Genomic DNA, 12843 nt, shown 5'->3' on the forward strand with positions numbered 1-12843 from the left:
CTGACCCATTTCTAGAGCATAACTTCAAGACACAGAGAGTCTGTCATAGCCCAAAGTCTTCCAGCTCAGTATGCAATCCCTACACCTTCCAGCCTGGTGTTTCCTCTGCTGCATCTCTGCTTCCTGCATCCTTACCACATATCATAGCCTGGCTCCCTGGTGCCTACTCATAAGCGCCTCTTGCTACAAGCTAAATAACCTCATCTCCCCTCAGAACCATCTTTCTTCTGGATAGGGAGATATTTTCCACATATGACTGAAAAGAAAGCTAAGTTCCCCAAAGTGAATATTTACAGAAAGTTCAAAATGGCCAAAATGATCTAAGACGACTCAAGAGGAAAGAAATGGAAAGAACATGCAGCCCCTGTGGGAGCCATCAAGGAAAGCTTTGGAAGTTGGGTAGAGTGCAGAGATGCCAAAGAAAGAGAACCCTAGGTGGGTCTGCTTCCCTGGCTCCTTCCATGTATATCATATGTCAGTGCCACAGTTCAAAGGATAATGAACTCACTGATGGCACACATGTTATCTATGTGCAGGAATGGCCAGAGGAACTTTCCCTTCACCCATAAACAGAAGCCTGACCCTCAAGAAATCAATTCTTTATGTGCAGATGAGGAACAGAAAGAGAGATCTAGTGCCTCAGATGACAGTCCCACATTGTAGAGAGTAAACAGAGAATCATGAAGGAATGGTGGATTGTAATAACTTTCTTGAAAGAACATAAGGCAAGCTGTCCTCCTCATTCGTCTGAAACTTGGCATGGAGGCAGGTGTCCTTGGTACGAAAGCCTGAGCCAAGGACTTGGCCAGATCCAAACGAGAGTCCTCCTCTGCTGCTTACATCCATATGACCTTGGGCAGATCCTCTCCATCAGTACACTGCTGCCTCCTCCATCTGTTAGGAAAGTGATAATGACCTTGAAGGATTGGCATGTGAAGTTTTACGTATCTCAAGCACCTGGGACAACCTGGCATCTTGCGAGTGTGTAATATGTGGTCAATGACTTGCTGCACTTGCAGACTATGGATAGGGCCGATTTGGCAAGGAGAAGGAAGCCCATGGGACAGGAATTATGCCTAGACATTTCTAGCCTGTCTCTCTCTCTCTCTCTCTCTCTCTCTCTCTCTCTCTCTCTCTCTCTCTCTCTCTCTCTCTCTGGAATTTCACAAGACACGCAGCTCCAGTTTATCCCTAGATATGGTAACAGATGGCTCCAGAGTCCCAACCCTAGATATGTCCCTGATTTCCACCTGGACATCCAACTGACCACAGCTGTTCTCTACTGGACCCAGTACCTTCTCCATAGATCCATTCTTACCCTAGGGTCAGATCTGCCACTTCTTCCCACTCTGAAATCTCAACTATCTTTTGAAGCTCCACAAGGCAAAAGCTTGGTCCCCATTGCGACATAATTTGGTGGTCATAGAAACGTTGAGAGGTGGAGTCTTTGGATCATTGGGTACCTTGAAAAGGACAGTCAGACCACAGTTTCTTCCTCTTCCATATTTGCTCCCTAGTTGTGAGATGAGAAATTTTTATACCCTGCTACATGGTGCACTATCCTAAGCCCCAAAGCAATATGACCATGGCCAGAAACTTCCCAAACTGTGGGCCAAATGAATCTTTCCAATTATCAGTTGCTATCCTAAGGCTTCTCATCTTGAAATGCTGCCTCACACACCCTTAGACAATCCTACCCTCTATTCTGAAACAGCTCCTAGGACCCACACTTCTTGCTACCTTCCTCTCTTCTACCAGATCCCTGAAACTGACAGGTTCCAACCAAACTGTCTTCCTTTCATATCCCCAAATAACTTAGAAGAGAAAGCCAATTCCTGAGGAGAGCTCATTGTTTTTGAATGACATGGAAGGTTGTTGTTTTTGTTATTTCCCTATTACTATGATAAAACACCATAACCAAGGCATCTTATAAGAGAAAGAGTTTAATTAGGCTGACCATTCAGTTCCAGAGGGTTAGAGTTTATGATGGTAGGGAGAAGACACAGAGGCTGTGTAAGCAGCCGAGAGCCCTTAGCTCCATTCACAAATGGGGCAGAGAGCACTAATTCAAAATGGCTCTAGTCTTTTGACTGAAAGATGCCTAGAGACATACTTCCTCAGCAAGCCCATATCTACTAAGACTACAGCCACCAGTTGGGGACCAAGTAGCCATACAAATGAGTCTATGGAAGCTGTTTTCATTCAAACCACCATGTCATCCTCACTGGTCTCCCAGTTTCCACATGAATTTTTATAGTCTTACTGTATTTCTGGGGATGGGTATGTAACTTCAGTGACTTCCTGTGGCCCTAGGGATAAAGCCATGGGCTCTGGGTACAGCTTGAAAAGAATGCTAGGACAAAAGATTGAGCCTTTTCCTGTCTCTATTTCCTCTCCACTTACCATGGGACCACACTGTGGGGCCTCTGACAGTCAGCTTTAACTGTCAACTTCACACAGTCTCAAATCACCAGAGAAGAGATTCTCAACTCAGTAGGGCTTATGGGAATGAGTATTAAGGAGTGTCTTACTTAGGTTAATTGATGTAGGAAGACCCAGCCCACTGTGGGCATTACTCTACCCTAGGCTGGGATCCTGAACTATACAAGAGTGGAGAAATCAAGCTGAACACAGTGTGTACCTGAATTCATTCTCTCTCTGCTCTTGACTGTGCTGTGATGTAACTAACTGCTTCAAGTTCCCGCCTAGACTTCCCAATGATGGTAGACTGTAATCTGGAACTGTAAACTGAAATAAGTCCCCTTTCTCCCCTAACGTGCTTTTTGCCCCAGGTATCTTATCACAGCAATAGAAACAAAGTAAATATAGCTCCTCTTTCTAAATCAGATGTGAATGGGCCAGACCTCCTCCTCTCCCACCCGACACTCTGACCAGACCAGCCCTCTGTATTGGACATACCCCACCACTCTCTTTACCTGGCTGTGGCCTGGGATAAAATGCAAACCTTTAGGGGCTCTCTCTTATGTGTCCCTATTGCCCTGTTCCCTCTGCCCTTCACCACCATGCACTTTCACTCTCCCATTCTCTGAATAGACCTGAGTATCTATAGACATAGCTCTATAAACTCCAAGAGCCATCTTCCTATGCCACTCCCCCCAGGCCTGCCCCAAGTGCAGTTGTCCTTCTGTAGACGCAAGTTTAATCAATGAGCAGATGACTCATGCTGCCTGTCCCTTTCCTTTTGTGGAGCTTCCCTGGCTGCCCTGACAGCTCTCAGTGGCCCACGCTGCCTTATGTGCCCATCGCCTGATTTCTATATCCGAGCCTGCTCAGTGATGCTTCAAGGCCTTAATCGGCTCTTGCCAAATGAATCCTATCTCTGTAGCCAGCTGGCCACGGCCTCTAGGCAGGAGTGGTCCTCCACCTTTTTGTGCTCCCAGGCCCTGGCCTTCAACTAATCTACATACTCTGAGCATGGAAGGCTGATTACCTAAGATGTAATGCTGAGAGCCTTCTACTGAGAGGCCAAAGGTCCTCACTCCACCCTCATCCAAGGTCAGACAAAGCACCTCAGTCTCTTCTGTGTGATCCATGTGGAGGTCTTCCTGCAGGAAGTTGGAGGTGAAGATCCTCTCTGTATACATGACACTTTCCAAATTATCATGGCTTCTTTGTTGCCCCCAGGATGATCTCCAGCTCCTTAACCCTGTCTATAAGCCCTTTATTCTCTGGGATATGACCCACACATGAAGTATCCTTCCTTCCTTCCTTTCTTCCTTCCTTCTTTCCTTCCTTCCTTCCTTCCTTCCTTCCTTCCTTCCTTCCTTCCTTCCTTCCAAACCAGGAACTGTGCTAGGAGATATGCCTGCATCTTCTCCAACAAAGTAAAGTCTGATACCTATATGCCGTCCTCTTTCCAGTGGATAAGCCAGCTGGAAGACACTAGATGACTTACCCAAGGTCATGTAGCATCCAACAGAAGAAACTAGGCATTGAACTCAACTCATTTCACCAGGCCTGCTCTGGAAGTCTATAGGTCCTGGCTCCTACCCAGCATATACCCTCCCTCCAATCGTGCCAAAATACCTGAAGTTCCCAGAAGCCACCATGTTTCTTATACATCCTGACTTTTGTACAAATTGGATCTTCCAGACCCCCAAACTTGACTCACCTCCTGCCCTTTAAAATATTGTTTGGGGGCCCTTTCTGCCCAGTAGTCTTTGCAGTATAGCAAACTATGCCCCCATGGCAGGCCTAGTGTGTCAAAGACATTGATTTCCACTGGGCCATCTCTCTATCAATCAATCCCTCCACTCCCAAGCACCTGAGAATGCCTGAGGGCTGGGACTTCCTCCTTTCTTGCTGTGACAGCTCTAGGTGCATAGTGGATCTTCAGAAAGCACTTTCTGAATGAGTGATGTGAGCTGGGTGGGTGAGTAGACCTCCTGTGCATGCTGTCTGTTATGGCTCAGGGCTGGGAGCACTTATACAGAATGGGCGTCAAGGGCACCATAAAACACGGAGTGAAGCTCATGAAGGCTTTGTGGGAGGTGGAGGTTGGGGTGTCAAGGAAGCAAGGGACCTGCAGAGGCAGTCCTGCCCAAGGTTGATTGAGGGAAGGGGAGCTGAGGAGGCCTTTGCTCCACAGATTGCCCCTGACCTCTCTGACACCTCTCCTCCCACTATTTCTCCTCTGTCCTGCCTCCCATTCATCCTATTTACAATCTCACATGGGGCTGTTTAGAACCACATGTTTTATCCCTTGTCACCAGTCACACAGCCCTATTATATTAATTTATTGTCCTTTCCAGGAACTGGTAGCCTTCCTGTAAACTTCCCCTTTCCCATGCTGGGGTCGGCCATTGCCAAACCACAACTCAACACTCCCCTCCTGCCTAAGGCTGAGACAGGCAAGATGCCAAGCAGACGTCTGTAGGGACCCTATTGGTTTGCCCCTCCCGCAAGGGCCCTTTCTGGTGCCTCCATTTCTCTGTGTCAACTCCCCAAGGAGTGCTTCTTTGGGCTCACAGAGCTACTAAGGATCGCCAGCCTCACCCCCATTCTAACTTCCAACTTTTTATCATTTACTTCCTAGTGTGCAATGAGGACTGGGCAGAACTGACCACGCATGACCTAAATAAGAATGGGGTCTGGAAAGGTAACTGGGTTGGCAGGTCACGACCTAAGGGACATGGGTATCTCTGCACCATGTCACAACCACTTGAGGCAGATGACGGCTTGGCCTCTGCAGGCAGTCTCATCTTTCCTGAGCTATCCCAGGTGGGCCTTGCCCTGTTTAAACCTTGACAGCAAGTTGGAACTTTTGCCCTGCTTCTCTCAGAGCCGTGGGTGGTGGAGGGAGAAACTGGAGGTGACCCTGTTGCTTCTCCAACCTGCTTTGTGCCTTCTAGGGGGAAAAAACAGGGACTTGCAAGACAGACAGTCCTTCATGCAAGCTGCGGAGCCCACATGGCCCTCTGAGCAACTCCAGTAGCCACTCCTGTCTTCGGGTACCATTTTTCTCATTTTGGAGTAGGGTCATCACATTGCTCGGGATGCAGGGATCACATGCAGACAGCACAGAAACTCTGTACTACTTTTTCAGGTCAGGCCAGCCACAGGAAAGAAGGGACAGCAAATAGGTGGCTGTCACATCACTCTCTGAATGCAAGTGTGCTGGCAGGAAAAATGGTGGAGGATAGGAATGCCTATTCAATTCCCAGGACTAGGAACAACAAATATCCCATCCACTGTCTCTCCCCTCAGTCTCTGTCATCACTGTCTCTGCCTAGCCTACAGGGCTGAGCAGGGCCTTTAGCTCTGGGAAGGAGAAGAGCAGAGAAAGGGGTGAAAGGGGCACAGGGACTGGGGTCTACTGCTCTCCTTCTCAGAAGGCCCTGGCATCTGGGAATGAATTGAAAATGGCCCATGATGCAGAACCATCCGTCATGCTCACATTGCCTGCCAAGCTGCCAATCCTGCCACCATGGGCTTCCCGTCATTCAGGACGAAGTCACTTACCATTAGCTGAGCTCTGGCCCCACTGCAGAGCGGCTGGCATGCTGTGGCTGGGGACAAGGAGGGCAAGACAAGGCCTGGGAGGTGGTCTTGATGAGTGACAGGTGGGGCATTAGGAACCTTCTGGAACCTTCTGGAAAGAAGAGGGTTCTTTTTATTCATTCCTTCATTCTGTGTTTATTGAACTTGTGCTCCGTGTAAGATTAGATACGGAAGGCACTTACAGGGTCAAGTGCTAGGGATATAGCTTGGTTGTGGAGTGCTTGCCTGGGATGCTCAAGAAGGACTAAGACACATCTGCTGACAGGTTAGAATTGGGGGCATTTAGACATTCAGAACATCATTCTGGGTTGGCCTCCAGGATGCTCAAGAAGGACTAAGACACATCTGCTGACAGGTTAGAATTGGGGGCATTTAGACATTCAGAACATCATTCTGGGTTGGCCTCCAGGTGTGTGTGTGTGTGTGTGTGTGTGTGTGTGTGTGTGTGTGTGTGTGTGTAATGTCCAGAAAACCTTCTCACAGGAAAGGATTCTGTACAGAGATAGCTGGAGTTTGGCTGTATTGGAGAGGGTAGATTAGCTTTCCAGGGTCATCCTATAGCACCCCAAGTTGATGGCTTAGACCAGCAAGCACTTCTCATTTCCAAGTCCTGGGTATCAGGGGGCAGAAATCAAGATGTCAGCAGAGCCATTTGCATATGCACTGTGGCCTACTAGGAGAACCTTTATTCATGCCACCAAGACCATCCTCCATACCCTTTGCTTGTGACTCTGCCCCTGTCTTCATGGACTGTCTTCTCCCTGGGTATTTCTGTGGATGTCAATCATAGCAGAGGAGGCCCCAACCCATGAACTTCGTCTGAACCTAATGATGTCCGGAGGGACTTCACTTTCAAATGCCATGTACGCTGGCTAGGGATGTAGCTCTCAATTCATCAGCCCTGGGCTCCCTTCCCAGCACAAATTAGCCAGAAGTGGTGGTGCTTGCTGGTAATCCAAGAACCCTAGTGAAGAGAGAAAAGTCAGAAGTTCAAGGTCATCCTTGACTACACAGCAAGTCCAAGGCCCACCTAGGACACATGGGACCCCGTCTCAAAAACAGTAATAAACAAGCCATAGACACAAGTACCTGGGAGAGGGCTCTGTGTATCTTTTTGAGAGACAAAATTCACCAGGCAGTGGTGGCACACACCTTTAATCCCAGCACTTGGGAGGCAGAGGCAGGAGGATTTCTGAGTTCGAGGCCAGCCTGGTCTACAGAGTGAGTTCAAGGACAGCCAGGGCTATACAGAGAAACCCTGTCTCAAAAAAATGAGAGAGAGAGAGAGAGAGAGAGAGAGAGAGAGAGAGAGAGAGAGAGAGAGAGAGAGATTTCAACCCATAGCAAGGATCCGTGATACTTGGGAACCCACTCCCCCCCCCCATCAATTAATACAACTAAAGCTTTCTGGGGTCCAGGAGCCCTCGAGGAGCTAGAGCAGAACCTGCGCTTAGAAAAGAGTGAGCATCGATTGAGCCCTTGTGCGGAATTTATACTTGGGAACATGAAGCAGATTGCTGTCAAGTGGAAAAGAATGGCTCCAAGTTAGGAAACCAGAGCTCAAGTTCTCCTTTAAACTTCTCTGCCTCAGTTTCTCCATCTGCCAGAGAGTTGTGAGCTAGATGAATACCACAGATGTCCCCACCCCCACCCCCTGGAGAAGCTACAAGGGACTGGCAGCCCAAACGGTCAATCTATCAGGGACCAAGTTGGGCAGAGCTTCCAGCTGACCTGGCTTCCAGCCCGGGTTCCTCTGATTTCGAGCTCAGCCTCATGACTCCCTGTCCCCACCTTCAGGAGGGTCCAGGGACCCATAGACTTAACCCTAACTCCATTTCTGCAAAAGCCATTGCCCCCTGGAGCTGTTCGTGGTAAAGTGACTTTCTGTCTCGCCTAGTGACTTACTTTATCAATCTGTCTCATAATTTTTGGAGTCGGCTTGGGACCCAGGCTTATGTGGAAATAGGGAGGCGGGGTTGGAGAGGCATGACAGGTTAAAAAGTATTTTAACCTTTGTGCACTCACTCAACAAAACTCAGCAAGGGAAGTTGACATGACCCCAACACACACACACACACACACACACACACCAAAATAAGCTGGGAGATCTCAGGGTGCTTGGGTGCTACATCCACTTCAGAGCTTTTGCCAATGCAGCTGTCATCCGAATTCCATCTGCCCTGCAAAGCCCAGGCTTCCTGTCCCTATTCCAAATGTCCTTAAACCCGACGCTGATGGGAACCAGTGCGAGCCCGGCCCCTCTGGCACCAGAGAGCAGACTAACACCCAGTATGGGGAAGGTGTCCCTGGTGTCTTCTGACAGGCCATGGGTGGGCTGCTGCGGATGGAGCCAGGTGGCTGCCTAGGACAGCACTCTTAGGTATCCCCTCCTAAGGGATGCCTGAGGCCAGGGGAATATCATTATCTTAACTTTCTAATTTAGCTGAGTTTTGCACAGCATCGAAACAGGCAGTGTGATGATGTCACTATTGTACACAGCCACCAACTCCACTTCCTCCCCAAAGCATCCCTATCACCCCACAAGCAAACCCTGTGCCTACCAAGCCACCACCGTGTCCATTTCCCCTTCTCCCAACTACTGCACAACCACCCTTAGAGACATACCTGCCTTGGGTGTCTCTTTGAATGGCATCATGCAATGTGGCCTCAGAACCGTGGTGACATAGGCTGGGGCTGGAGCCCCTGCAAACTCTGCCTGAACCCAGCCTCCAAGAATCTCTAGGTGGTGGGTGAGTCTGTCCTACCCACAGACATCTCTCCATGAGGCTCTGTATGCCACAGACTAATGAACACTGTCCCAAGGGCTGGGCTCTGCCCAGTAGCCCTTGTAGCGAGTTGTCCCATCCCTCTGGGCTCAGCGGTCTCTGCTGACGAAGCCTCATGGGCCTCCCGATGTTCTAAGGAGAGAAACGAAATTCCCAGTGGAGACAGGAAGCCACTTTCTTTTTGAAGATTTATTTTTACTATTTATGTGTACTCAAGGAGGGGGTGTGTGCACAAGAATGCAGATGCCCACGGGCAGCCAAAGATGGATCCCCCAGAACTGGAGTTAAAGGTGCTTGTGAGCTACCTGCTACAAGTGTTGGAAAGGAAGGTTGAGTACTCTGAGCATTCTCAATGCATTCTTAACCACTGCGCGACCCCTCCTGCCCACGAGGGCGTGGCTGTGTCCCCTACATCTGTTCTGGCAAGGGACTGAGGCTTCCAGGCAGGGGCAGAGGGCTTCCCACCCAAGTTCCAGAAAAGGGCCTGGGAAGATGGACCACGGGGCAAGCTCTTCACTGTGCCAGGGAGGGGCTGAATGCCGCTGCGCAGGCCTGTGTGGATAATCCAGCTTGTAAATTGCTTGGGGACTCTAGCTGTGGAAAGGGCCATAGAGCTGCGTGTGTTATTATTTATGATAAAGCTCTGAGGTGCCTGCTAGGGACTGGAATGGGCTGAGCGCTGTGCACGGGATGGACGGCAAATTGAACTCCAATTTTCTGCTCCGCAGTCTTTGTTACACGCCACAAAGCGCCGGTACAGCGGGGTCACCAGCCTGACGAATGTATGCTCTTCCTCATGGGCGGGTTCCATCACTCAGCCTCCGCATGGGGAGGGCGGCTTGGCTCCTGAGTTGCTTTTTTGCCTCCTCCCTGGCCCTCGTAGTCTCCTTTCCTAAGAGCAAATCCAGCCCTGACCCAAAGAGAAATCAGAGGCCTAGGTGAGTTCAAACCCCTTTCTATCACTGAGGATCACGATCACATGACCCGTCCCTCTCCACAAGAGCTTTGGAGGAGAAAAATGAAGGGGTTGTGATTTCAGAGCCCCACCAAGGCAGCTGGAATGATCAAATGAGACAGAAGGAGCTCGCTCGCTCTAGTGGATCAGGCCTTCAGCACACACCTGCTTTCTTTTCCTTTGCCGGCTTGGCTGCCTGCTGACGCCAGGGAAGCAGAGGGGGGGAACATGGGAACTAGGTGGATGGACCCCACTACAGTGTGGTGGGGCAGGCCCCTAAGATACCTACTGCTCAGCTCAACTGTCTGCCACCAGTCTTTGGATATTATTTCATGCTAGGATTAAATTTGTCACCTTCCCTAGTGCCTGTCCACCTATCTTGTTAGGCGCCGATCCTGTTGGTTTGGGGGCAGGTGGGTGGGGGGTGTTTTGTTTCATTTTTGTTTTTTGGTGGGCAAGATAAAGAAATTCAGGGTTGGGAAGCATGCCAGACAGACTCTAGGACCAAAAGCCCGTACTTCACCAAGTAGCTTCTGCATCCTGTATCTGCTGCGGATGCTATCACCAGCCAACGGTGTGGACTCCTGAGGCCTCCACACTGTGGGCTTTCCAAAGCATCTTGCTGACCTGTGGGAGGCAAGGAATCTTTTTAGGGCAATGTCACCTGGGAGAGTGACAGGGATGGGGTGGGGTCAAATCACAGGGACCCTGATGTGGAGACAGCTAAGCCCCATTGCTGTCCCTTTATTGATTTGCAATGCTCTTGGGTCCCTCCTCTAACTGGACAATCGCCCCAAGCGTGCCTCCCAGTGCTGAGGTCATCGAGGACAGGCGCGTGGTCCATGCGGCACAACTGAGTTTCTTGAGATGAATTCCTGGAGTTAGTGAAAATTTTTATTATCAGTGTTTTATGGCTCAAATGAATCTGAATACCCTGACTCAGTAATGGAACCGTTAAGCAGAAAACATCCTAATCAATGGGATAAGTTTAATCTCTGAACCCTCTGGCTGAAGCAGGAGAAAGGGCTCCGTCCTCCCGCTAATTACAAAATAAACCTGTAGGGAATGAGAACCATCTTTTTTCCACACCAGGCTGGGGGCTGGGGCTGCTCTGCTGTTATTTACCTGTGAGGTCCAGGGTAGAAGGTTCTGGCTACACTGCTGAGCAAGATAAGGAGTAACAGTGGCCTTGTCTGAGCGAGTGCAGTCAGCTCCAGCCCCTCTCGTGAGCTACCATTTTCAACCCAGTTTCCAGGAGAGGAGACTGAGGGGCATGGAGTTACAGAGCTGTGCCTAGGGTCACATGGCTAGGGAGTAGCTGAGCCCACTTGGAGCTGAGCCCGGGAGGTCCCATTCCAGGCACTGGTAAGATCAGGATGCACTTGGCTACTCAGCCTTTGCCATGATGGAGCTGGTACAAAGTGAGTGGGCATCCTCTGAGATGGCCAGTTGCCAATAGGAATGCTGCAATGCCCAGGCCCACAACAGGTCACCTGGGCCTTCCTACTGTAAGGGTCCGAAAATCGCTGAAGGAAGATCCCAGACTCAGATAGTATGCAAAGACAGAGTGCATATTCTGCAGAAACATCCAGCATGTGGGGGGGGGGGGGGTCAACCATTCTCTAACATGATAACCCCAGCCAAAGGCATGCAGACTTTATTATAGAGAACCAGAGGAACTCTCAAGAAGGATTAGGTAACCTAAAATTTTATTGGTGGGTGCTAGGGAGGCACAGATGGTCAATGGTCTGCATTCCTATGTCACAAACTCTCTAGAAGGATTAGTTAATCTAAAATTTCATTGGTGGGTGCTAAGGGGTCACAGGTGGTCAGTGGCCTGCATTCCTATGTCATGAATGTGTGCCTGTAGCATGAGATAGGGCTGCCCAGTGCAGACGTCCCATCCTGAGATAAGATTATTTCCCCGTCTTTGTGGTTATCCCCAGGCTGTTCTTTGGGAGGGGGGTTTATGATCTTGTTCTGGATTTTATGGTTTGTTCCTAGAGCTGTCTTATTGCCTAGTTTCTAGGACTTATCGTCTGCTCCTGGAGCTGGTGCCTTACGGCCTTTTTTTTTAAATCAGCCTGGTCCTTAAATGGAGACAGATGGAGTTTATGTTGTCCTTTCACTACATGAAGGCTGTTGCTTGGCTCTGGGTGCAGGAGGGTCAGAGATCCCCAGCCTGCCTTCTAGGGAGAGATACATTGTCATGAGAGTTACCCCCACACAGCCCTGGTTCTTGTGTTGCACACTGTAAGGGAGGTGCCCTTCAAAGTCTCAGGGTTACAGACGAGATCTCAGGAAGGTTAGGGGGAACCCTGAATTGAGTTTCATGTGGTGGATCTGAGACCCATGTTTTCCCAGTAGAGAAGAAATGAAAGGGGGATAGAAGAGCATTGTCCAAGGCCCTGGGGCAGGGCTGCCTGGTGTCTGGAGCAGTTCCTCCAGGTCTCTTGGCCTCTGCCATGCTACTGTTGGTAGAATGATGGGCACGAATTGTCGTGAGGCATTATGTAGGTTTCCTAAATTGGCCACAACAAAGCCCTTCGAATTGAAAGGCTTGGAACTTAATGCCGCCATTGAACATCACAGACTCTAAAGTCAAGACGTTCGACCCTTTGACGGCTAGCAGAAGAGAATATTTCCTACTTTCCGCTCCTGGCATCCCCAGAAATGCCTGGTGCTCCTTGGCTTGTGGGTTCATCAGTCTAGTCTCTGCCTGTCTCCACGTGGCCTTCTCCTACCCTAGATTCTCAAGGCCTTGGGTTTCTTCTCCTTTTTGTGCTGCTAAGACTTTCAGTGTGACAAATCCCTGAGAATTTGGAAGGAAAGATTTGCCTTGGCTCAACACATCCTCAATTACATCCCATGGTTACCTGACTCCCCTGTAATGGGCACAAGGCTGACACCATGGCGATATCCCATGATAAATCTGAGCTGCTGCCCTCATGGTGATCAGGAAGCAAGGCAGAGATGAGAAAGAAGAGACCAGAGACAAGGTCTGTCTTTCAAAAGCCCGGTGACTCACTCCCTCCGACAAGGACCCAGCTTCCACCGTCCCGCCCGCTGCATCCTGGTAGC

At 49.7% G+C, this 12843-nt stretch overlaps 1 protein-coding gene across 2 annotated transcripts in view; it reads left to right on the forward strand.

Moving 5' to 3' along the window:
• Sdk2 (sidekick cell adhesion molecule 2) overlaps positions 1 to 12843 on the forward strand; it is a 291117-nt gene that overhangs the window by 105879 nt on the left and 172395 nt on the right. The gene's annotated exons all lie outside the window — the stretch shown is intronic.

The sequence above is a fragment of the Apodemus sylvaticus genome, chromosome 10, assembly GCF_947179515.1.
Source record: "Apodemus sylvaticus chromosome 10, mApoSyl1.1, whole genome shotgun sequence".
NCBI lineage: Eukaryota > Metazoa > Chordata > Mammalia > Rodentia > Muridae > Apodemus > Apodemus sylvaticus.